The sequence below is a fragment of the Gekko japonicus genome, unplaced genomic scaffold (genome assembly GCF_001447785.1).
Source record: "Gekko japonicus isolate JY-2015 unplaced genomic scaffold, Gekko_japonicus_V1.1 scaffold141, whole genome shotgun sequence".
NCBI lineage: Eukaryota > Metazoa > Chordata > Lepidosauria > Squamata > Gekkonidae > Gekko > Gekko japonicus.
This window is the reverse complement of record NW_015176455.1, coordinates 618,731-644,503: the sequence shown is the minus strand read 5'-3', so window position 1 is coordinate 644,503 and position 25,773 is coordinate 618,731. Positions and strand designations below refer to the sequence as shown.

The following is a 25,773-nucleotide window of genomic DNA, read 5'->3' as shown; positions in this document are numbered from 1 at the left end:
TACCCAGTGGTTTGGTAGAGCCGCAGAGCCAGGGGAGCTAAGTGTCATTTCCAGTGATTCCTGGATGAGGCATTAATGTTCTGCACTGCCAGGCTTAGAGTGTGCCAGGCTTAGAGTGCCTGCCCCAAGGTCACCCAGCAAGCTTCCACAGCGCTTCAAACCTCCCCATTCCTAATCTGACATTCTCACCACTACACCACGATAGCCCTACTTTCCACCATGATTAGCATAATAAATGATATTAACAACAAGTAAGCAAAGACAAACTAGATTTCTGTGGATTGCCCCAACATATTTAACTGCGCATAAATCTTCCCATCTGCACTAGAGTAGAGAAGCTCTGCCTCCCCCATGCAAGCCTCAAACTGGGTATGTGGGAGAGTACCAAGACCCTCCCATGGTTCACTTACATTTCTGTAATGTCCAATGGTTCACCAGACTCCTGTTTCTAGCAGGAGTGATGCCACACATGGAAATCTGGGAAAGAGCTGGCCATGGGTAAGAACATTTCAGGTGGTCTTGGCTTACCAGGAAGGGCCACAAACTGTCCCAACAACCACCAGTTTAGATGATTTTAGGGAAGGGAGAAGGATTAGGCAAATTCACGGATAGGTCTATCAACAACTACAAGCCTTGGTAGCTAAGGTGTGCTGCAGCCTTGCAGCCAGGTGTGTTGAGGTGTATTCAGAACTGCAACAATGCACCCGGCACAGGGTTGGTGCGGTGAAAGAGAAAGATCTCAGTATGTTTCATGTGATGCTCTTCCAGTTTGTGTTTTCTGAATGCAAAAAACTTCTAAGTTGCTTTATTACTGATTTCAATGGAACTTAATTCCAGGTTGGTGTTTCGATCAAAACCTCTGGCATATAGCCCTGACCTGGATAGCCCAGGCAAACCTGATCTCTTCAGATCTTGGAAGCTAAGCAGGGCTGACTGGCAAATACTTGGAAGGGAGACCTCCAAGGAATACCAGGGCTGGGACACAGAGGCAGGCAATAGTAAGCCACCTCTCTGAAACATCCAAGTCCCACTAGGCGTTGCCAGAAGGCAAACATGACTTCCAGGCATACATACATACGCACACACAAAATACGCCCCCGGCATATATTTAATCTTCCAACAAGCCAGAGATCTTAAAACTGTCTGAACTTTATCTCCATTCCAGATAGATGAAAGGTTCATACTCTTCCGCATTACGAATTTATCTCCTGTACATGTAGATTGATCCAGGGTAGCCATGTTGGTCTGAAGCAGTAGAACAAAGTTTGAGTCCAGTGGTCGCTTTAAAACGAACAAAGTTTTATTTAAGGTATGAGTTTTCGTGTGCGCACACACTTCGTCAGATACAGTGAGTCTATATCTGAAGAAGTGTGCCTTGCACATGAAAACTCATACCTTGAATAAAACTTTGTTGGTCTTGAAGGTGTCACTGGATTCAAACTAGAAGCGATGTCTGCACTGTCATTTTTGTCACTCTTTTGTCCCTATTGGTTCAGGGTCCCCCCCCCCCCAATGTGTTTTGGTCTCTAGTAGTCCCAGATGGAGCAAAATACATGTGGGGGGGGGACCCAAAGCAATAGGGACAAAAGAGTGACAAAAATGACAGTGCAGAAGGAGGCCACCCTCCTTTACATGTGGGGGGGGGGGGCCCAGAAGAGGTGTTACATCTCTGAAAGATTCTCTGTGCCGATCACCATCAATATCAGTTCCCAAGCCACTGCAAAGCACAGTGAGCCTATTCTACCACTCCCAAATTCCCTCTTGCTTTGCTCTGAGTGATCCTGAAATATTTTGTTATTCCCAGAACCTGAAATGTAAGACAAATTGCTGAACTCAAATCTTGCCAAGTTGGGGAATCCAGATTCTCTCTCTCTCTCTCTCTCTTGAATCACTTATCATAACAAACTTCCTCAAACAAACTCAGCGATGCAAAAGAAAAGAAATTACATCTTAAGTCAAAAAGAACATGCCTTAGAACAGCTTCAGAAAACATCAGGTCGACACATAACAGCGTTCCAGGCGATCGAGTTCTTGTGTTAAAACTTTATATAAAATGTAAACTTTTTATTTAGATCCAATTTACAAGAGGTTCACGAACTTTTTAAAATTTCTTTCCATTTCTGCTCTGCCCTCCTCTCCCAAGGGCAGGGGGTGGGCCTCCAACATTTTACAGTGACTCCAATAAAAGCAATAAAATACCACTTAGAAATCCATAGACACAGAAACTATTTCCTAAGATTCTGGCATCGCACCAAGACATAAAACTGAGAACAAGGAGATACAGATGAAGGGGCAGGTCTATGCAGATGAAGGCTGCCTGTGGATGTTCCTGGTTCCCACTGAATGCTATGGGGCAATATAAATGGCCTGTGGTTTGTGATACAGCAAAAAGACAACAAAACCTAATCTTCCACCCAGACATTGGAGTCACGAGCATTACTCGGTAAGGGGACAGGTAGTCACTCTTAAGGGCACCCATTTATTTTCTCCCACACAAGTGAATGGCAGCCTTTCCAAGCATTATTGTTGGGAAGTGACGCTGCTGAGGGGATAAAATCCACCCATGATCATATGGTTCACCTTCACCAAGGAGGGAGGAAATAGTGGGCATCTCTATGGAAAGAACATCAAGTTGCATTTCGCTCTCTGAAACACCAAGAGTCTCTGCAACACACAACTCCCTCCAGACAAAGAGTGATTAGCACATGGAATTCACTGTCCAGGAGGTGGTGGCAGCTACAAGCATGCTTCAAGAAGGAATAAACACAGGGGTCATTCTGTAGAAAAAGAGGTGCAGGAGCTCATTAGCATAACTCATTAGCATAACTTATTTGCATATGCCACACCCCCTGCCATCACCAGAAGTGTGTCAGAAGGCAACACCCACTGCTCAGGCTCCACTGAACTCTTGGATTGCTAGCTGTTGGGGGGGGGGATGTGCAGATCTGTCCTCGCAGAGCTCTCAGTCTGGGGCAAGTGATGCTCTGTATTCTTGGTGCAGGGGGGGGCAACAGTGGGAGGGCTTCTAGTGTCCTGGCCCCACTGCTGGACCTCCTGATGGCACCTGGTATTTTGGGCCACTGTGTGACAGAGTGTTGGACTGGATGGGCCTTTGGCCTGATCCAATATTGGCTTCTCTTATGTTCTTATGACAGACCTACCGATCATAAAGATAGGGAATATAGCTGCAATCCCAGCTCAATAGCATAATGCTCTTGGTGGATATATGCAGCTGCCTTATAGTGAATCAGACCCTTGGTCTATTGAGGCCCCGGTCACACGAGCCGGATATCGCGGGGGGGAAGCCTGGCTAATTGCCCCGGCGCAGTTTGATCCACGATTACGCGATCAGACACGCCAGCGGCACACCACCGGTCCTTCCCTCGGCGCCGGCTGGTAAACGAGGGACCGGAGGGGAATGCCGCGCGCTGGCGCGAACACACCCAGGGCCTCTGGAGGCAGCCCATGGCAAACGTTTACTAGTACCTTGGAGGTACTAGTTTTTTAACTCGCATTGTCGCCGGTAAGCCACAGGTGCGCTCCACTTCCCAGATGTTGGGGTATGATCGCGCCCGGATAATCCGCCCACCTTCCGTGCCTCTCCCGCGGCAACTTTGCCGTGTGACCAGGGCCTGAGGTTAGCATTGTCAACTCTGACCAGCAGCGGCTCTCTGGGGCCTCAGTCGGAGGTCTTTCGCATCACCTAAACCTGATGCTTTTAACTGGAGATGTCCGGGACAGAACCTGGGACCTTCTGTGTGCAAAGCAGATGTCCTTCCACTGAGCTACAGCCCCTCCATGCCCCCATTTTGACTTTAGCCTAGTCTAGTTTACCTGCGCCTGTTTCCATCAGCTTTTTATTTATTTAATTTGAATAATAAATCCACATTTGTTATCTCAGCAGTCCTTACAGCTGTCCTTTAAAGTGGGCCAGTATTCTTATTTGCCAGATTGCATATAAGTGGGGTGGGGCTGTGGCTTAGGGGAACAGCCTGTGCTTTGCATGCAGAAGGTCCCAGGTTCAGTCCCCAGCCTTTCCAGCTAAAAGGACCAGGCAGCAGGTGATGTGATAAACTTCTGCTTGAGACCTTGGAGAACTGCTGCCAGTCTGAGTAGAAAATACTGACCTTGATTTGCCAGCAGTCTGATTCACTATAAGGCAGCTACCATAGAGATTGCAGACAGTGGGGATGAGTCTGGGAGAGACCGTGGTTTGCCTAATGAGTAGGAGACATTTGAGGCTGTGCCCTCCTGGCTCACCACCTACTCTCTCAGACATTATGCTCACCAGCTCTCAGAATACTATAAGCCCTGAAAATCTTGTGTGTGAGAGTGTGTATGTGTTAAAGCACTGTCAAAGCACAGCTGACTTATGGCAACCCTGTAAGGTTTTCAAGGCAAGAGACTAACAGAGTTGGTTTGCCATTGCCATCCTCCGCGTAGCGACACTGGACTTCCTTGGTGGTCTCCCACCCGAATATGGACCAAGGCTCACCCTGCTTAGCTTCCAAGATCTGATGAGACGAGGCTAGCCTGGGCCACCCAGGTCAGGGCACTGAAGATAGATCTCTGGGGCTTTTTAAAAATCATCTGAACTGGGTCCTGAACAGAAGGTTTGGAAAACATTGGCAGAGTTAGAAACAATACCTCCCTTTTCCCACAAGGGGGCAATTTTAACATTCACCAGGCTCCCCGGCGCCACCGCCACCACCCCTCACACGGCTGAGCGTCTGTAAGGAACATTGTTCTGGCCTTTCCGCATCATGTAAGCTTCACAACAAAACAGGAAGGAACAGCACTGGAACATAAGCTGTCACCATGAATAGCTGTTAAAATACCAGATTTAGACTACTGCAATGCATTCTATGCAGAGCTGCTGCTTTGAGGACAGCCCAGAAAAGTCAAATGGTACAAGAAAACGAGGCCGCTATGAGCGTTAACAGAGAGCCCAGGCAACAAGCATATTGGCAGCACTGTACCCACTGTAGCCCAGTGAGTTTCCCAGCCCAATACAAGGTGCTGGTATTGACCTTTCAGGCCCTCAAAAGTACCTGAAGAAGCATCTCCACCCGTACAAACCAGGCAGGTTCTTGAGAGCCTCTGGGAGGGCGAACTTGTAATGGGAACCCATTGTAAGGTTAGATTGGTGGGCACTCACAGGAGGGCCTTCTTAGCTGCTATCCTCCAGACTGCAGATTTCTTTCTCCACCATATAATATATAAATACATATATAAAAATAAGTATGTATATATTCCCAAAGACTCTCGAAAATTATTGGATCTGTTTTATTCTTGCTTGGGGTTTTAAATGCAGTTATATTATTTCCCCCTGGGCTCTCATTGCTGTTTTCAGCTATTGTTGTATCTTTTTTTATTGAAAGGTGCTTGGTGCGTTCTTAGTGTCTCAGAAATATGACACTCAGAATACAGAATTGTAATAAATACCAGAGTTGCCCTGTCCACATTGCCTTTGAGTTGGTCCTAGTCTCGGGTGCAGCCAGCTCAAGTGAGGCTGTTGCCTGCAGCTACTAAGCAGGACTGTGCTTGATAGCAGTTGGCTGATAGTGCTTAGTAGACCTGGCATTGCGCTTTGCTGGGCCTCCTTCCTAAGATATGACAAAAGGAGCTTTGACTCTTGAAAGCTTAGACCCTGGAAATCTTGCTGGTCTGTAAGGGGCTACTGGACTTAAATATTGCTCTCCTCCTCCTTCTCCTCCTCCTTCTCCTCCTCCTCCTGAGGCTGAAGCAAGATAGTGCTTAGTAGACCTGGCATTGCGCTTTGCTGGGCCTCCTTCCTAAGATATGACAAAAGGAGCTTTGACTCTTGAAAGCTTAGACCCTGGAAATCTTGCTGGTCTGTAAGGGGCTACTGGACTTAAATATTGCTCTCCTCCTCCTTCTTCTCCTCCTCCTCCTGAGGCTGAAGCAAGAGAACATGGAGAATCCATGGCAACAGAGGCATTCTGTTTTGAGACGCAGCATGGAGAGTGCCTGATCAGGATCTGAGAGACCTGGATCTGAATCCCTGCTCTGCTATGGAAGCTCACTGGGGGGCCTTGCGCTAGGCAATCTCTTGCAGCCTAACCTACCTCATAGGGCTGTCGTCATAAGGATAAACTGATTTGGTATAAGGCACCTGAATGTGTTCTTGTGAGCATCGTGCCAACACTGCAACTCCCCATCTTCCAAGTGGAGATGCCAGGCTCCAAGTGGGGCCTGGGGATCCTCCAGAATTAAAGTTCATCTCCAGACTACAGATCAGTGCCCCTGAAGAAAATGGATGCTTTGGAGGGTGGACTCTATGGCATTGGACTCCATTGAGGTCCCTGTCCTCCCCAGGCTCCACCCCCAAATCTCCAGGAGTTTCCCAACCTGGCTCTGGCCACCCTACCCCTTCACTTCCTGCTGGTGGCCAAGGAAAACCTGGCAACCGTACTCTCAGGGAATGCCAGTGCCAACCTGGAATACATCAATGGTGTAGCATATATTTATATTCCCCATCTCTGGGAGGGATGCTGTATGTTCAAATGCTTTCCCCAGGCAGAAGATAAAGAACTCCTTGCAGGCTGAAGAAAAGTTGGACAGGAAGAAATCCCTTTTCCAGTGCATGCTAGTTGTCTTCACAAATACCACATTGTGATTTGCCAGTGGTTCAATTACTGCTTTTTTTCCGGGGGGGTGGAATAGAAAGCCAGTCAACTATGTTTAAGTTGGTGGATGACAAGCTGGGTCGCCAACTATTCAACTAGTCACTGTAGTTTTTAACAAGAGCCAGATGTTCAGACATTGGCCATTACCAAGTGAGAATGGAGATCTCCATGTTGCAAATGAAAAGCTGACATTAAAGGCACCAGAACAGGCTAGGATGCTTTATTCTAGTTAGCCAGGAAGCCTGGACACATTATGGAGAACTGGTTCATTAAAGCACCTTGAACCATGAAGAAAGGCAGGATATAAATGTTCTAATAATACATAATAAATATTTATCTGCCCTTAAAGTACAGGGCGGATGTATGTGCTTTCTGCACATAGAAAATAGTGAGTTAAGGAGAAAGCTAGAATGAGCCTGGATATACATACTAATTTTCAGGAGACAGGGAGCTTTTTAATAAAGGGAACATTCAAATATACAGTCTCCTACAGATAGAAAGGGATAATCTATGAATTCTTCTTAAGAAAGGTCTGTAGAAGCAGAATACCCAACACTTAATGCATGGGGGGGGGGCCTTTGCACCTTCCTCTGATGCTCACACAGTGGTGCACATCTGGAGAAGGATCTCCAGATGGAAAGAAGTAGTGATGGGTTTGATCCACTGTGGCTGTTCCCACATTCCTGCACTATACTCTTCATTGAGACCAGATCTCCAAAACTACACTGATGATAAACATCTGTCGGGGGGATAGCTTAGGTCGCAGGAATCATGCTGGAGTTTGTCGGGGGCTGGATGCGAGAAACTCCTTCCACCCTCCTATGACAAATTTTCCAAAAAAACAACCCCCATCTTGGGTTTTTAAAGGTCAACATTCCAGTGCACTTCCCTTTGCAAACCACAGATCTCATTTAGCCAATATCCACCAGAACGGAACTTCCTGCTAACAAATAACTGCATGGATTTTGCTATTCCCTTGTAGTATCTAAGACCCCTGCAGCTTTGAGCAATTATTTCTGCAGTCTTGGACTCAGTAAGCATTGTTTGTTTGCTTACTTTCTTCTTCATGTCATTCTCCAGCTGAGACAATGATGTGATGGGTGTCAGTCAACATGAAACAGTTTCCCAAAACACAAATATGCACACTTGTGGAGTCCAGGTCCAATGACATCATCCATGTTCTTTCTAGAATAAAAGCATTGAGAGGCGAAGGACAACAGTCTGTATTTTATGTTTTGAGATGGCATCATGGCATTGCATTAGGCCACAGCCACGGAGATTTTGTGGATGTAGATCAAAATTATTCTTCTATGCCATCTGGGTAAGTAAATTCTGTTGTGGTTTTTGCAGGGAAAGTAATTGCTTTGTGGGTCAAAGAGATGATAATCTACGCTATAAATTGAAGATATTTCCTCAGTTTGGTCTCTCAAACTTTAAGCTGTTGTGAAGAATGGTCTATCATCAAAGAACACAGAGAACCATGGAAAGGATCTATATATGTTCTCTCAGTGTCTGAGGCTTTACCGTTGACTGTGGCAGAACAAAATGCAGAAGAGGGCAAGATGTTTAAGGATTCAGGGCACCTTTCCTTTACGAAAAGGCTAAAAAGTCCAGGACTTTTCAGGTTTAAAAAATGCCACTATGGGAGGGGACATGAAAGAGATTTATAACACTATGCAGTCAGCAAAGAAGGTGGATAGACAGGCTTTTTTCTTCTCATTTTCCCATTGTATTAGAACTCAGGGGCACCCAATGAAGTTGTTGGACAATAGGTTCAGGACAGACAAAAGGAAACACTTCTTTACTCAACATGTAATTTAAAAGTGGAATTTACTACCAGTGGACATAGAGTTGGTCACAAGCACAGACGGCCTTTAAAGTGGATTAGAAAGATTCAAGAAGGGGGGGGGAGACCATCGATGCCTACCAGCCATGGTGACTAAACGGAACCTCCACGTTCAGATGCAGTAAGCCTCCAAACAGCAGTGCTAGGAGGCAACTTCAAGAGAAGGCCCCTGTGCCCTGTTTGTTGGTCCTCTGGGCAACTGGTTGGCCACTGTGTGAAATGGGGTACTGAACAGATGAACGATTAGCCCAGGCCCATAGCCACAGTGGGGCATTTTGGGGGCAGAGCCCCCACACCCACAAGCCCTGCCCCACCACTTGATAATGCCAGACACCCCCCACCTTCTGTGCACCTATCCCTGCACCCCTGAGGCTGGAGAAAGGAAGGGAAGCCACTCTGCAGCTTCTGGTCACTTTCACTCCCCAGGGATCAGCTGTTAGGTTTAACAGCTGAAAGGAGGGGAGTGAAGCTGACCAGAAGTGGCAGGGCAGCTTTCCTTTCCTTCCCCAGCCTCCCCATTGCTGTCAGGAGCTGGGGAAGGAAGGGAAAGCTGCCCTGCCACTCCTGGTCAGTTTCACTCCTCTCTGATCACCTGATAAACTTAACAGCTGTTCCTTTCTGTGTGAAACTGACCAGAAACAGCAGGGCAGCTTTCCTTTCCTTCCCCAGTCTCCCTGCTGCTGGGAGGGGGAGGGGACAGAGGGGGGGGATGGGGATGGGGAAGCCAATCTCTCTCTCACACATAACTTTCCGTAGCAGAGTGGGTGGGGGGGGGGGGGGGAGTGTGGGGGGGGGGGGGGGGGGAGAGAGAAGGAGGGAGCATTATACTATAAACTTGGCCAACGGAGCCATTTCAAGCCATTAACCCAACCCACCACACCAGGGACACATGCATTAAAAAAAAATGTTCCACAAAATGAAAAATCCTAGCCACAGCCCTGGATTAGTTTGATTCAGAAGGCAACTCTTGTGTTCTTAGCTTTTACTTTACCTTTGTATTCTCTTCTTCTGAATCCTAAATCAGATATTCAGCCAGATACGGGAGGGAGAATTTTTTAATAAGCACACTTTTAGAAACCTTAGCTGGTTTCTAATTCCACACATTCCCCATTACACAAAGACTCCCCTGCAAGAAAGAATGTTAATTCCTTAACCTGGAGGTTTTTTTAATGAAAAAGTAACAAAATAAAAGAAAAGCCTCATCCACATGGAAGCCCTTTAAAATATCGCTAAGTTCACTTCCAAATTATATTCATATGACTTTTCCTTCCGTTTCGGAACAGGGATGGGTTGCTTCCCCTCACCTTAATTTTTCTACAGTTTCTCTGGCAAAGAAAAAGCATACAACAGGATGGAGAAAGGTCCTTTCAAAACAATATCAGCTGACAATAAACAAACCCCATGGCTATTCCTAAGAGAACTGCTGGGTATTGCAAAACTTAATACTGATTCATGACAGATTTAGGGAGAATGTCATCTTAAGCAACCAGGTCAATAGTTGGCCACCAAATCAGCTCTTCCCCCTCACACACACACACACACTTTCTTTCATTAATTTCACAATATTTAGAATAGTTTATTGATCAGTAATCCAAATGTATCCTTTTTTAAATCTTTCTTTTTTATTTGAGCCTGACCATTCATATGAAACTGCTTCATACCAGACCACTGACCAATCTAGTTCAATACTGTCTGCTCTGATAGGCAGCACCTCTCCAGGTCCTCAGGAAGAGAAAAGCCGTCTCCACTTTACCTGGAGATGCCAGGAAGCAGTGAATGCTAGCATCTACAGAACACAGAACAGATATTTTACCACTGAGCCACAGCCCCACTGGTTTCCCCTGTTTCTAGCAAGCATCAGGTGCAACTAGCATATAACCACCACCACCGGTAGGATACCTGCCCAAGCAGAACATTAATTCACACAGAAACACCGAAGCTGTGTTCCCTTGAGGCTAGGTACTTCTTACCAGTGTTCCCTCTAAGCTGAGTTAGTGTGAGCTAGCTCACAGTTTTTTAGCCTCTGTCTCACACATTTTTGTCTTGGCTCAGGAAGGATGGCTCCAGGGCAAACTAATTTATGCAACAGCCAAATCACTTGCTCACAACTTTAATGCCAGTAGCTCACCAAGTAGATTTTTTGTTCACAGGACTCCACAGCTTAGAGGGAGTATTGCTTCTTACTCTTACATGCATTATGCAGGTATAGCTCCAATTTGGGGACAGTATTATATTAGCAGAAATATTCTGAACTATATGGAGGGGGAGGGCTATGCTACAGCAGAGCAGTTCAGCAGACAAGAAGGTACAACAGTCTGGAGGAGATGTAACCAAAGCATGGACATAATTGTTTCTCATTTTATGCTCACAACAAACATTGGAGACAGCATAGTGTAGTGTAATGGTTATGGTACTGGATAGGGATCAAGGCACCCTAGGTTATAATACGCACTCTGCCAAGAAACAGATATTGGGCTAGTTATTTTATCTTAGCCTAAGCCACCTCACAGAGGCATTGTCAGCATAAAATAGAAGAGGGGCTGTGGCTTTGCATGCTCTCAGGTTCAAGCTTCTCCATTTAAAAAAGGACCAGAAACCTGGTAATGGGAAAGATCTCTGCCTGAGGCCCTGGAGAGCTTCAGCTACTCTGAGTTGACAGTACTGACCTTGAGGGACTGATGGTCTGATTTGGTATAAGGCAGCTTCATACATGTTCATAGGAGAGGAGAACATGTACACTGCCTTAAGGGGCTAAAACCATGACAGACTGGACTTCCAGAGTTCAGGCTATACAGATTTTCATACCTCAGTAGTCAGAAATAAAAACGCTGAAAAGAGTCACCCAGTACCTTTATTCTTGAACCAATTGTGTCAGCAAGTTTTGGGGCTGCACAGAACAATTCTTCAGGTAGGGTCTGACATCAACCTTTGGATTCAAAACCTGCTGTTCTTCCAATATGGCTCATTTAACACTGTATGGATCCTTCTGGTTCTCTTGTTGCATTTCACTGTCATTTTTCAACTGGCTTCAATATGTTTAATTTCACTGAGCATAAGATAAATTGCTCTTTTGCGACTGCACATAACTTAGTTAACTCCTGTGCAATGCTCGAGTAATGACTTTTTAGTGATCTGTGCATTAAATTCCTTCCTCAGAACATCAGAATTTCCTCTCAGGTCATTAATAATGGAGATGCAACTAGCAGGCAACATTCAGAACTGGATTATAGCTTTGTATCTTAAGTCAGTTTCAATAGAAGTTGTTCTTCTGGCATTCCCTCACAGAAAGTGGATTTATAAGGTGAGTCCAGTGACTGCCCACCTGCTCTACAGATATAGTAACTTAAAGCTAAGATTGATAAACAGGAACTCAGAGGGCCGAGGCCTCAAATTCAGAGGCTGGGAGAATTGCTTCTACCTCTGGAATTCCTGCCAGAATAATTCTTCCTAGTTCAAGGTCCTGCCAAGCAATGCAGATAAAAACAGATGCAGTTGGAGAAGTGGCAAGCAGAACACTGAAGCGGAAAAGATATTTATGTACAATGTAGGCTCGAAGCAAGTTGGGTTCCCAGTATGTGGGTCTGGTCCTCTACTTTTAATTGCAGGTTATCATGGAGAAATTAGATAGGTGAAGGCTCTTCTGCCATTTCTCTCCATGCCAGCCCAAACTTCCCCTTACCAAACCTCTAGTGAGGGCCAGTCGTTTTGGAGGTAGCAATTCCACAAACAGTTAATCTTAATGTAACCAGATGAAAAAGATGACAGGGCTCCTGGTTTGGAGAAGGCAGAGAAGAAGTTCTGTAGAAGAAGGAGTTTGGGCAGGTGCAGCAGCAATTCTACCTTGCAAAATGGTTTTAAAGTTTAAGAGCTCATTAAAGACTCTGAAGAATATACCAAGTTTGGGCACACAGGAGACTTTGGCATCTCCAGTTGAAGTTTCTGCAGATAAACAACAGTTCTGCAGCTAGAGAACAATGGTTCACAATATCACAACAATATCAATTTGATCCATTTTCACATGCTAAATTAACATTATGGACCAATCCAGACATATAAATTGGGAAGAAATCTCTTTTATGGAAGGCTTGGACCAATAGGGGGATTTTTAGATTGGACCAATTGATAGAGTATAACGTATGGCTGCAAGAGTTGGACTGTAAGGAAGGCTGAGCGCCAAAGAATAGATGCTTTTGAATTATGGTGCTGGAGAAAACTCTTGAGAGTCCCTTGGACTGCAAGAAGATCAGATCAGTCAATCCAAAAGGAAATCAACCTTGACTGTTCCCTGGAAGGCCAGATATTGAGGCTGAAGCTCAAATACTTTGGCCACCAGATGAGAAGGGAGCACTCACTGGAGAAGGCCCTGATGCTGGGAATTATTGAAGGTAAAAGAAAAAGGGAACAAAATTTGATCATTTTATGAGACAGTGTTATTGATGCAATGAACATGAAATTGAGCAAACTCCAGAGGATGGCGGAAGACAGGAGGGCCTGGCATGATGTGGTCCATGGGGTTGCAAAGAGTCAGACTCGACTGTGCAATTGAACAACAACAGCAACAAATATGGCCCTGCATCATTAAGTGTCTCAGAATCTCATTTGCTCCTGGAAACTCTAATTGAAGCCTACAACATTTGTCTACAACTACTTTTATTGTTATTGTTATTATTATTATTATTATTATTATTATTAAGATTTCTGAATCGCCCAACTCTATGTCAGATCTCAGTTCGTCTCGCCAGGCTCCGGGTGCGGGCAAGTTGAGTTCCCGGTCAGGAACACAAGGCACGGCAAGGATAGCGCAACCTCAGACTCCTGGGCAGCTTGTCAGTTCCATCACTGAGGCTCCCCAACCTAAGGCTTATTTCAGAGTCCCATGTTTAGGTGGAGTCTCCGGCAAAGGCCCCTTTCCCAATTCTCTCTCTGGCCCATTGCCCCATACGGATTCTGCCACCGTCCTCACAGCGTGGATCTCTGGTCCGCATAAGCCTCAGGTGTCATCCTCCCCGGTTCACTTTCCTGCCCCCTCTTTATTCCCACTTCCTGAACTTCGCCCCACCGCTCCCTCCTTAGAGCAAACTGGCCATTGGGCTGGCCTGGCCTGGCCTGCTTTTCCACATGTGGGGATCCACCCTTCCTCTTCTCGGTCAGGCCATCATCATTGACAAAACCTGCCCCCATCCCCACCACATCCCACTTTAACAACCGGGGTGCCCCAAGCAGGGTTGGATGGGAGCAGCCCTGGTCCTTCTGGGAGCCCCCGGAAGGGTTGGTCTGCTGGTTGTCTTCAGTACACCGGAAGCCCCAGGAGGTCTGGTCTTGGTAGTGTCTCCGGGCACGTCCTGCAGGTCCCAGCGTACAGTAGAACTTCAGCCTTGCAAGTAGGGGCATCTGCCAGTTCGATCCTGGGTTCGAACCACCACTGTTGTTATATTTTTGTCTCTGCTTTGTGTGTGTGTGCACGCGCGTGCGTGCGTAATTTTTTATTCTATTAAGTGGCTGGATTTTGAGGTTTTTTCACCTTATACTTGTTTTTCTGGTTTTTTAAAAATAATTTGTCAGTGGGAAGACTCTGAAGTATATATCAGGTTGGGGCACATGGGCTAGTGACCTCATCTTGGCATCTCCAGTTGTAGATGCTCAGGTAGCAGATGCCAGGAATGGTCTTTCTCAGCTAAGTTCCTGAAAAGCTTCTGCCAGTCAGAGCAGATGTTACTGACCTTGTTGGGTATATAACTTGGTATATAACAGTTGGTATATAACCATTGGTTATATATAACAGTTGGTATATAAGTTTCCTATGTATTGTGTGGGATCCCCCCTTCCCCTAAGCACTGAGAAGTGCCAAGGACAGCTCTACTGGTTTTGGTCTAAAGCTGTGGAAATTGATGGCATTTTTGTAATACTTGATAAAAGTAAAGCAAAGGCGAAGGTAAAGATCCACTTCCCCACTTCAGGTCCCTAGCCAGAAAAGGCCTGCATCCTAATCCTCACAGGCAGTGGACCTGGTGTTGTACATGGCGGCGCTAGGACTCTACCAATACATAACAGCCCCCACTCACCGAGCCAGTCACATGCTTGATTTGATCTTTGTGGCGGGGGTTACAGTGGACCGGATCACTGCTATGTCAGTTCCATGGTCAGATAACCATGCCCTGAAGGCCGAGCCTGTTTGGGTGGAGAGCGCATTCCCCCTGGCAGCTCATTGGATGAGCTAGTGGAGGATTGGCACAGCCGATTCTCAGCAGCCATTGATTAGATTGCTCCCCAATGCCCTCTGCGTCCTCGCTCTAGGCTGGCTCCTTGGTTTACCCAGGAGCTGTGTCTGATGAAGCAAAGGCTTAGACAGCTAGAGAGAGAGTCGCGGTGTGCCCATGACAAAGCAACAAGAGCATCTTATAGGACATTTATGAGATCCTATGAGATGGCAGTCCAAGCCACTAAGAGAGTACTATGCGGCCACAATTGCGTCTGCGAGCTCACACCCAGCCCGATTATTTAGAATGTTTCAGTCCTTAACTACTCTGCCACAAGGCAGATTAAGTGGGAGGGAACTGGACAATGGCTGTGAGGCCTTTGTGAGCTATTTCACAGATAAAGTCTTGTCACTCCACCATGACCTCCCCACCACAGTTGAGACAGTAAGTAAACTCAAGGCTCCATGCATGTCTTCTAATCACGGTTTGGATTATTTCAGTCTGCTCAGCCTAGAGGAAGTCAGCAAATTACTCTCAACTGTACGCCCAACCACTTGCAGCCTTGACCAGTGCCCATCATGGCTAATTAAAGCCGGCTGTGGTGGGCTACGAGGTGCCCTAAGGGAAATCACCAACAAGTCCCTCTCCGAGGGACTGTTCCCTGGGGCACTCAAGGAAGCAGTGGTATGCCCCCTCTTTTTTAAAAAAATCCTTGGATCCGGCTGAACTGGCTAACTACCGGCCAGTTTCCAATTTGCCCTATTTGGGCAAATTAATTGAGAAAGCAGTGGCAAATCAGCTGCAGGGTTTCTTGGATGACACTTCCATATTAGATCCCTTTCAGTCTGGCTTCTGACCAGGCCATGGGATGGAGATGGCACTGGTTGCACTCACAGATGACCTTCAGAGGCATCTGGATCGGGTTGGTTTGGCTGTGTTGCTGTTGTTGGACCTGTTAGTGGTGTTCAACATGGTTGACCATCAACTGATTCACTGCCTCGCCGGCACTGGGTTTCAGGGGTCTGCTTGCAGTGGTTCGCCTCATTCCTACAGGGTCAGGGACAAAGGGTGGCACTAGGGGAACAGATATCCTGAAGGCACCTGCTAGTTTGCGGAGTGCCCCAAGGGGTGATACTTTCCTCGATGTTATTTAATATCTACATGCGCCCCCTTGCCTAGATTGCCTGGAGGCATGGGCTGGGGTGTCACCAGTATGCGGATGACACCCAGCTCTACCTGTTGTTGGGCGGCCAGTCTGATTCTAGTCTGGGAGATCTGAACCTGGCATTGCCGGCCATGGCTGGTTGGCTTAGACTGAGCCGACTGAAATTGAATCCAATGAAGATGCAGGTCGTGTGCCTGAATCGGGGTGGTCCGGGGTTAGGGATCCCACTCCCGACCTTTGATGGGGTGCCGCTGGTGCCAGTGTCAGAAGTTAGGAGCTTGGGAGTGCTCTTGGATGCCTCCTTAATGATGGAGGCCCAGGTAGTAACCACTGTTAAGTCAGCCTTTTATCATCTTCGGCTGATTAGGCAGTTGGTTCCCTTCCTCAAATGCAATGACTTGGCAGCAGTGATCCACATGATGGGGCTGCCCTTGTCCCAAATCTGGAAGCTTCAGCTGGCACAGAATCTGGCGACCAGGCTGCTGTTGGGTGTCCCCATGTGGGAGTGCATTCAGCCTGCGCTAAAAGCATTGCACTGGCTGCCTATAGTGTACTGGATTCCCCTCAAGTTGCTGGTGCTGACGTTTAAAGTCCTTTATGGTCAGGGGCTTACCTACCTGAGGGACCACCTTTCCCCACATGTGCCCCAGAGAGCACTATGGTTGGGGTCTCAAAATCGTCTGGTCCTCCTGGGTCCCAAAGATACTAAGCTAGCAGCGACCAGGGCCAGGGCCTTCTCAGTGGTGGCTTTGTGCTGGTGGAATGAGCTCCCAGAAGATACTAGGAAGATACTGTAAGATGGAACTCTTCCACCAGGCCTTTAGTTAAGGAGCTGCATCTAACAACTAAGACCCTGTGCCCAATGTCACCATTGACAGCCTGTGCTTTGCCAAATTGTAATAACAACTGCTGACTGTATTTTTAGTATGTCTGCTGCTTTTACTACCTCGCCATCATCGTATAAGCTGATAACTAGCACTTTAAGTCTTGTTTTTATGCTTATATTTATAATTGTTTTGTTTTATGTAAGCCGCCCTGGCAGGGAGGGCGGTGTATAAATCAAATAAATAAATAAATGTTTCACTTTTTTTTCATCGTTCCCTTTCCAGTTATCTCTTGTCTGCCTCCTCTCCTCAGCTGAAAGGGAGAATATCACCTTCCCCACGTGTGAAGAACACTTCAGGCACTGCAGAGCTATCTGGAGACCACAGGAGTTGGGAAACACCTTGAGAATTTTGGGGTGGAGACTGGGGAGGGCAGGGTTTGTAGAGAAGAGGGACCTCACAGGGTACAATGCCATAGAGTCTAGCCTCCAACACATTCATTTTCTCCAGGGCAATTGATCTCTGTCATCTGGAGATCACTTGTAATACCAGGAGGTCTCCAGGTCCCACCTGGAGGTTGGCAATCCTGGAAGGCCATCTCAAGCCAATTATCTCCTGCTGAGGGAATGTCTATAGGTTTTATTGACATTATTTTGTCATGCCTCAGGCTTCAGTCCATTTAGGCCAACCCATACTGATCGACTGATCAGGCAGCAAAATGGCTGCCTAGGCTATTGCATATAAATAATGCAAATCTTTTTTTCCCTTTAAATCTGATAAGGTTGAGAACATGGGCACAATTCAGCTGAAAGATTGTAAAAGTCTTGTTGATATGTTAATAGTAGAAATTTAAGCAGAAGTACTAAATGTTGGCTGCATCATGCTCCGTATCTTTCATGTCTCCTGAAGAGCCATTTCAGCGCATATTTTATTTTATTGGTTTCTAAATTGATTGTTTCCCCCCAAATTCATGCACTGCTTTGCCTACATCATTCCTTCTCATAACAGCCAATACTTGAGGCCTATAAGAAAGGCAACAAAATTGGATCAGCTGTAGACAAATTTGTATTTCTACATGCTGTGGGAGGAACTATTACTCTCAAGATTTGTGAGAATTAAAGGGGACAATGGGCCTTCTGAGCCTCTGAGACCTTATAGAAACCTGGCAGAAAAGATGGGGAGTTTCCAAATAATTTACCCTTCCTACCTTGATTCATGTAGGCCTTAGCAATGCCAGCCTCCAGGTGGGACCTGGGGATCCCCTGGATTTGTAGCTCATCTCCAGACTACAGAGATCATTTCCCCTGGAGAAAATGGATGCTTCGGAGGGTGGACTCTATGGCATTGTATCCTACTAAGGTCCCTGTCCTCCTCAGACCCCAAATCTCCAGGAATTTCCCAACCTGGAGCTGGCAACCCTACACCCCACCCACCCTTAATAGTGGCCAGGGGGACTTGCCAACTCCAGATGGCAGCTGAAAATCTCCTGAAATTACAACTGATTTCAGGTGCCACAGATCAGTTCACCTGGGAAAAAATGGCTGTTTTGGAAGATGGACTCTATAGCATTATACCCATTGAAGTACCTTCCTTCCCCAAACTCCACCCTCCTCGGGTTCCATCCCCCAAATCTCCAGTATTTCCCAATCGGGAGCTGGCTACCCCAGTAGGCCCCCAGCTTGTATAAACTGATGGACTTGGCTGTAGGTTTGTCAGCTTCCTGGTGGAGCCTGGAGATCTCCTGGAATTACAAACATCTACAGACATCAATTCCCCCGGAGAAAATGGCTGCTTTGGAGGATGGACTCTACAGCATTACACAGATCTCATGCAAAATTTGTTGCCTTTTCTTGTAGGGAACTAATAATTACACTGAGCATTTGTACAGCACCTTCACTTGTACAAAGTACTTTGCCTTCCAACAACCCCATAAACAGATTAGTATTGTTACCCCCATACTGTAGAGGAGGAGTGGAAACTGACAGTGCAATCCTAGATGGAGTTACTCCACTCTAAACTCTCGGTTTGCTTTAGAAGGGTTTATTTATCTTATTTATTTAATTTATACCCCACCCTCCCCGCGAGCGAGCTCAGGGCGGCTTACATAATTGGTCTGTAAATGACCATTCATTCACATAAAAACAGTTTAAAATTCAATTACAATAAAACAAGAATCTCATAAAGTGCGTTCCTGCCCAAAAGTGGTAATACATTAAATACATAGGATGGCATGCTGGAAATACCATACCACCAGACAGTTTGCCACTCAATGACCTTCCTGAGCACAGTGGTAGAGGCCAGATGTTAAAACTACAGGCTGGCTCATTGGTAGTAGTGGCTCGAAGAAGAAGAAGAGGAGATTGGATTCATACCCTGCCCTTCACTACCCAAGGGAGTCTCAGAGCGGCTTACAATCTCCTTTCCCTTCCCCTCCCCACAACAGACCCCCTGTGAGGTGGGTGGGGCTGAAAGAGCTCTTGACAGAAACTGCTCTTTTTTCAAGGACAGTTCTTATCAGAACTACAGCTTGCCCAAGGTCATCCAGCAGGTGCGAGTGGAGAAGTGGGGAATCAAACATGGTTCACCTAGATTAGAGTCCGCGCACTTAACCACTACAACAAACCTAGTTGAAAGCCTGGTGGAAGAGCTCCGTCTTGCAGGCCCTGCAGAACTGTAAGAGTTCCCGCAGGGCCCTGATCTCCTCCGGGAGCTCATTCCACCAGTACGAAGCCACCACTGAAAAAGCCCTGGCCCTGGTGGGGGCACGCTTGGCATCCTTGGGGCCCGGCAGGGCCAGTCGGTTCTGGGACCCTGACTGGGGTATATATGGGGACAGGCGGTCCCTCAGGTATGTTGGACCCTGGCCATATAGGGCTTTAAAGGTAAGCACCAGCACCTTGAAGAGAATTCAGTATGCTATTGGCAGCCAGAGCAGCACCTTCAGCACAGGCTGGATGTATTCCCATATGCGAAGACCCATCAAAAGCCTGGCATTCTGCACTAGCTGCATTTTCTGAATTTGCAACAGGGACAGCCCCATGTAGAGAGCGTTACAGTGGTCTAGTCTCAAGGTGACGGTGACATATAACTGTTCAGGGCACTTTTGCAGCCTATCAATATCTTACTTCTTTCTGGAAAGAATGATGTGCCCCTCAACTGTTTTAATATAATACTCAAAAATAGATAAGGATAGATATGTAAAGCACTCGCCCCTCAACACTTTTATGTTCACCTCATCATTTGTTAGTTGGAAGATTGGTCCGACCCTCTTTTTTCCTGGTACAAAACACTGGAATGTAACAGAGATGGAAAAAAGTCAAATCCCGATCTGTTGCTTTGGAAGAGTTGTCCTGAAAGCGTGACACTTCAGTGCCTTTAACACACGTGCGCACACACACCCGCACGCACGAAAACCCCATCGCAAGAGTTTCTTAAACTGCTTCTGCGCTGACTACTTTACCCTCTCAGTGTTTCAAACATGGGATTTGGGGTAGAAAGGGTTAAGGAAGCGGAAGATCGGTAGGGGGCGTTCAATTGATGCAAACAGTAGCTGAGACTTCTAAAGTTTGTCCAAGACCCGGCGAAGGGTTAGGGCGGGGGGGAAATCCTTTCTCAGGGAGCCGGGCGAGGCGAAGGCGTACAGTTAACCTGCGGCTGAGGCGCACGGGGAGAGCGAGAACTTCCCTTCGCTTTCTCCTGAGCCCTCCTCTTCTAGCTGCGCTCCTCAAGAGCGGCATCGGAGTTTTGCAGCCGCCCAGGTAAGGCATTCCTCTGGGCTTGTTTTTTTTTTTTTGCTTCTTCTGCTTTCTTTCTTTTTTTTTTAATTCAGCCCTTGGCAAAGCGAAAGGGCGCGCGCTGGGTAGGCTGCGCGATGTACTTTCCTGCAAGAGGATGATTCTGGGGCATCGAGCTTTGGATGCAAACAGGACTCTGTCCTGCAAAAGGACTCGCCTTCCTCCATGGACAACGGTGGGTGCCAAATGGATGGAGCAATCTGCAGTGTTCCTCCTTGCACTTAATCAGGAGGAACAGCCAGGCGTGTGCTTGCTTGGAACGACTTGAATGAGTCGTGGAGAGGGTTGTAAAAAAAAAAAACCAAAAAAAACCCGGGGGGGGGGGTGTTTTCTGCTCAAAACGTTTCCGAGTGGGGGAAAGACCTTGGAATACAACCGGAAATTCTGATAAAAGGGTAGTTTGACTTTTTTTTTTTTTTTGGTATGTCAAGCGAGAAAGCTGAGGAAGGAGCTATCATGTCAAAATGTCAAAAAGAGGCACCACGTTACATTCGGACAAAAAAGGACATTCCTTTTAAAATAAGGGGGCAATCTGGCCATGCCAGGCAAGACCCTGCCCATTTCGGTTCCCACACGTTTCTGCAAACTCTTAGCCATGTATGTTGGCCTGGTGCAGGAGTGTGGTGCTACAAAGCTCAGTCAGACTGAGTCCCTCTAACCCAGGACAGAGACCTGCGGGGTGCCAGCAGCTCTCCAAGGTCTCAGACCAAAAAAAAAGCCTTCTCCTTGTAACTGGGAGATCCCAGGGAATGAACTGGACTGAACTTTGAACCTTCTGCATGAATTCTGTCTCTGAGTTAGGAGGCAAGCTTTCAGGTGTCACAGAACTCTTCATCAGGAAGATTACTGAGATGACATAATTGAAATATGCCCTGACTTGAATGGCCCAGGCTAGCCTGATATTGTCAGATCTTGGAAGCTAAGGAGGGTTGGCTCTGGTTAGTACTCAGATGGGAGACCACCGAGGAAGGCAGGCAGTGGCAAACCACCTCTGAACGTCTCTGGCCTTGAAAGCCATGTGGGCTCACTATAAATTTGCTGCAACTTGGCATCACTTTCTTCCACCACCACCTCAGTTGCAGACCCAGAGGCCTGGCCGAAGGGGTGGAATGACGGAGATGCATGCTGTTAGCTGTGGGATTGCTTGCGGTCTTGCAGAACACTTTGAGAGATGGGGCCAACTGGCACTGTGCATTTCGTCCTCAGTGTGCTACTTATGTAAAAGATATTGCTAAGTAATATCCAGGATGGCAGCCTGAATTGGGTCAATGAGATATTATTGGGGACCAGTCGGTAAACTCTGAAATCCGTGTTGTGGTGAAACACGGTTGCAAGCTCAAGCCCCGGTCACCCACTTGAGTCTTCTGTGCACCCAAATCCAGCATCAACCTTGTTAAAAGTTATACACCTGCTAACCTGTGATGAGTAAGGATTTCCTCCAGTCAACCAAGTTGAAAAGCTTCTATAACCTGGATGCTTTCAGGCTGCCCACATGCTTACATTGGTATGTGCAGCCAGATCGGCTACTTGGAATTCCTGTGGGCTAACAACTTCTGTGGACTTATGTTCAGGGCTGTCCATGGCCAGAAAGGAACGGACAGAGACACACCCTGACTGTTCCTTACAGTACTGTGCGAAGCCACAATCTTTCCTGCATATTGCTGGAGAACAGTACTTGTCATGCTGGAACAAGGAGATACCTATTTTAAGTATGTTGCATGGTATGGAGTCGTAAAGGACTGAAATAAGAAACAGCCATTATGCTTTAGATGGGCCTTGATCTTATCTAGTGAAGCAATGCTCACTTGCTTAGGTTTGGTAGAACTGCTTAATTCGAGAATAAGGAGGGTCTTCTGGAAATCACCACATAGTAGCCAGCACAGTGTAATGATCAGAGTGTTAGCCTGAGATCTGGAAGATTCAGGTTTGAATCCCACTCTGCCCATGGAAGCTAATTGAGTGACTTTGAGTCAGTCACTGTCTATCAGCCTATCCTGCCTCACAGGGTTGTTTGTGTGATTATAAAATGTACAGTGGAGAATCTTGTTGAAAGCTGTTTTGGTTCCTATGCCCATGTTCAATGTCACTGCAGGACCAAATGGTGAAAGAAACATGACATATCAAGCATGACAGGCGGAGCTTTGTGTCACCTTCACCAATGTAATGTATTTCCCATTATAGGTTAGGTCACCCATTCCACAACAAGCCCTCAGGTAGTGAGATACCAAGTGGTTACATGCCTGGCTGTATGACTCAGCACATGGTGAGCTATCACAGCTGAAGCCAAATGGTCCCGTTCGATTCAGAATGCTTGCAGTGAAGTTTATAGCTATCTTCAAGAAGCAGGGAGTTGAATCAGTGTCCAGTTATTATGGTTGTGGGTCTGAGATTTGTATTGTCCTTGTTGGGACCATTTCACACACTATACAAATTGTATCCTCTGTCTGCCATGTAATATACACTCAATATGGAGAAAAAGTCAGTCATAACGGACGAGCACTAATATGATGTACATTGTTGCCACATTCCATCTTGACATGGTGCTACGTACAGAACAAATCCTAACTGCGTGTTTTTAAAAATGAAATGTGTCCAGAGAACTGGAATCCATTCCAGATCCTACAGCAGGTGGCTGCATTGCATAAATCAGTTTTCCTCCCTTTCCCTTTTTGTGTCTGTAAGAGCTGTCAACTTGCTTCCGACTTATGGCTACCCTATGAATTAATGACCTCCAGATCATCCTATCATTAACAGCCTTGCTCAGATCTTGTAAGCCGACAGTCCTGGCTTCCTTGACTGAGTCAATCCGTCTCATGTTATATCTTCCTCTTTTCCTGCTGCGTTCAACTTTTCCAAGCATGATTGTCTTTTCCAGTCACTGTTGTCTTCTCATAATGTGACCAAAGTACAGTAGCCTCAGTTTAGTCATTTTGGCTTCTAGGGAGAGTTAAGGCTTGATATGATCTAGAACCTGCTTATTTGTCTTTCTGGAGATCCATGGTATCTATAATACTCTCCTCCAACACCACATTTCAAATGAATCAGTTTTCTTCCCATCAGCTTTCTTCATTGTCCAACTCTCTGCCCCCCATAGTAATGGGGAATACTATAGTATGAGTTATCTTGATCTTGGGACTCACCAGCAATACATCCTTACACTTGAGGGTCTTTTCTAGCTCTTTCATGGCTGCCCCTCCCAGTCTCAGTCTTCTTTTGATTTCTTGGTTGCAGTCTCTCTTTTGGTTGAAATCTGAAATCTTGAACAATTTCTTCATTATCTATCTTAAAAGTTATGCAATTCTTCAGTAGTCATTACTTTTGTCCTCTTGATGTTCAGCTGTAATCCTGCTTTGACACTTTCTGCTTTAGCTTTCATCACCAGTTGTTTCAAGACTCACTCTTTTCAGCCAGTAATGCGATGTCATCTGCACATCTCAGATGATTAATGTTCCTTCCACCAGTTTTCTCTCCACTTTCATCTAAAGTATGCCTTGCACACAAAAGCTCATACCTTGAATAAACCTTTGTTGGTCTTAAAGATGCCACTGGACTCTATATTGGTTCTAAATCTAATCTAGTTTTCCTTATGATACATTCTGCCTATAGATTGAAGCGATAGGGAGATAAAGTACATCCTTGCCTGGCCGCATTGCCAATTGGAAACCATTCTGTTTCTCCATATTCTGTCCACTGCTAATCTCTTGCCTCACAGATCAATCTCTTGTCCAGAGTACAGGTTGCACATCAAATCAGATGTTGTGGCACACCTGTTTCGTTTAAAACAACTATAACTTTTTCTGATCCACGCCATCAAGCTGATTTTCTTCTGAAATTCTCTTGTATGCTTAACTATTGTAGGTTTGCAATACGATCTCTAGTGCCTCTTTGGTTGCTGAATCCAGCTTGAACATTTGGCATTTCTCATTCCATATATGGTAGCAGTCTTTGTTGTAAGATTTTGAGCTTCACTTTACTTGTATGAGAAATTAAAGCAGTGTTCCAGTAGTTGCTGCAGTCTTTGACATCTCCTTTTTTAGAATTGGAATGTAGATTGTTTCCAGTCTGTGGACTATCATTTTGTTTTTCATATTTGTTGGCACAATCTTGTTAAGATTTTGATGCACTCTTCTTTCTACTCCTGGTGATTTGTTTCTCCTGGCTGCTCTGAGTGCAGCTTTTACTTCACCTTCTAAAATTGCAGGTTCTTCTTCAAAAGATTCATCTTGGAAGGAATCTGTTATCCTTTCATCTCTTTTGTATAGTTCTTCAATGTATTGTTCCCTTTCTTTCTTTCTTTCTTTCTTTCGGCCCCCCGGAGGGGATTTTTTATTGCATTTTTTTAATAGACTACAAACTACAATGAAAAATTAGGAAGGGGTAACTACATCTAGGGAGAAAGAAAAGAAAACCACTAATAACTAAAACCCCAAGAATAGGAGATCATAACAACAGCTTATATAAATGTTAATCTTATATTGCTAGTATTACTTTGAACATAGTCGGTTATGCTAAATTATTTATCTTTTTATCCATTGATTTAACTGTTTAAGAGAACCCCAAGAGCATCCAATAATAAATCCAAAATTTTAAGGCACAATTCAGAGTCCTTCAGCCTTCATTTTGTTTTATCTTTTCTAATCCTCAATTGATATGCACGTTTGGGGGCAGCCACCCCCTTATCGGAAGCAGAGTCCTCATCGGAAGACACCGAGTCCAATTCACCACTGGATTTGCTGTCATCTTCTTCCTTAGCGACCTCATCTGTCTCTCCCATCAAATGGGATGTCTTTTAGGATCCTGATGATGTTGTCCCCGATCATCAAGGGTGTTCCTGTAGTTGCTTTCAGGATAGAATCCCTCACATGCCTCTTCAAGAATCTGACCACTATCTCCCCAGACAGATTCTTCTTCTTAATATACACGGAATAGGACCCGTAGACCACATCCATTTCGTTTGCAAGATATTCCGCTTTCAAATCTGTAACTAGGGCTAATGCTTCACTCAAGACTCTCTTTAGATTCTCGTCTTTTAATTCTGGGATCCCTTGAAACCGGAGGACCAAATTTGCTTTCTCCATTTGTAACTGTAAAAGTTGAGATTCTTCCGAAGCTTGCTTCTTTTCCAGCTTTTGCACCTTTTTCTTAACTTTTTTAGTGTTGACGTCCATTTTCTTCACCTTCTCAGCTGTTTGCTCCGTCATTTTTAAAGTTTCAGTCAGTTGGAGCTGCTGAGTTGCAGGGTTCTGGTTTAAAGTTGTCAGCTGTTGTTTGATGTTGGTCATCTGGTCCAGCAGAGG

At 45.9% G+C, this 25,773-nt stretch overlaps 1 protein-coding gene across 3 annotated transcripts in view; it reads left to right on the top strand.

Moving 5' to 3' along the window:
• The first annotated feature begins 20,275 nt into the window (after positions 1–20,275).
• EFEMP1 (EGF containing fibulin-like extracellular matrix protein 1) overlaps positions 20,276–25,773 on the top strand; it is a 77,029-nt gene continuing 71,531 nt past the window's right edge. For all 3 annotated transcript variants that reach the window (XM_015426918.1, XM_015426919.1, XM_015426917.1), the window contains exon 1: positions 20,276–20,440. The gene's annotated coding sequence lies outside the window, so the exon portion shown is untranslated. The remainder of the gene's footprint in view (positions 20,441–25,773) is intronic.